General features: G+C 36.9%; 1 pseudogene; it reads right to left on the bottom strand.

Moving 5' to 3' along the window:
- Nucleotides 1-956, bottom strand: part of LOC102832998 — a 190,916-nt pseudogene that overhangs the window by 73,456 nt on the left and 116,504 nt on the right.

Genomic DNA, 956 nt, shown 5'->3' with positions numbered 1-956 from the left:
GTAATTTTAAACCATTCAGTGTTCCCATGTTCTGTTTGAACAATTGCCTCTTTGTCCAGGTACAGATTCCTCATGAGCACAATTAAGGGTTCTGGAATACTCGTATTTCACAATGTTGTACATAGCTTGTCATGATCCACACAGTCGAAAGCCTTTGCATAGTCAGTAAAGCACAGGTAAACAAACATCTCTGATATTATCTGCTTTCAGCCAAGATCCATCAGACATCAGCAATGACATCCCTCGTTCCATGGCCTCTTCTTAATCCAGCTTGAACCTCTGGAAGTTCTCTGTCAATATATGCTTGCAGCCATTTCTGTATTACCTTTAGTAAAACCTTACTTGCATGGGATATCAAAGAGATTGTCTGATGATTTCTGCATTAAGTATGGTGAAAGGATACAAGACTGACACACATCTTTCCTGATTTTAAACCATTTAACATCTGCTTGTTCTGTTTGGAAAACTGTACAGGTTCTTCATGAGCACACTTAAGTATTCTGGAATTCTCATTCTTCACAAAATTATCCATAGTTTGTTCTGATCCACAAAGTCATATGCCTTCACATAATTAATATAAAGCAAGTGAAAAATCTTCCTTGTATTCTTTCCTTTCAGCCATTTTCCATCAAATATAAGTGATGATATCTCTAGTTCCACTACCCCTTCTGAATCCATCTTGAGTTTCTGGCATCTCCTTTCTGTGTACTACTGCAGCTGTTTTTGAATTATCTTCAGCAAAACTTTACTTGCTTGTGATATTAATTATATAGTTTGGTTTCTTCAATCCATTGAATCACCTGTTATTGGAATGGGCACAAATATGGATCTCTTCCAATTAGTTGTCTTCAAGTTTCTTGGCATAGAGGAATGATTGCCTCCAGCACTGCATCAGTTTGTGAAACATTTCTATTTGTATTCCATCAATTCTTGAGCCTTGTTTTTTAACACTGCCG

The sequence above is a fragment of the Chrysochloris asiatica genome, unplaced genomic scaffold, assembly GCF_000296735.1.
Source record: "Chrysochloris asiatica unplaced genomic scaffold, ChrAsi1.0 scaffold00428, whole genome shotgun sequence".
Classification (NCBI taxonomy): Eukaryota; Metazoa; Chordata; class Mammalia; order Afrosoricida; family Chrysochloridae; genus Chrysochloris; species Chrysochloris asiatica.
Note: the sequence above shows the minus strand (reverse complement) of the source record. Positions and strands in the feature narration are given on the sequence as shown.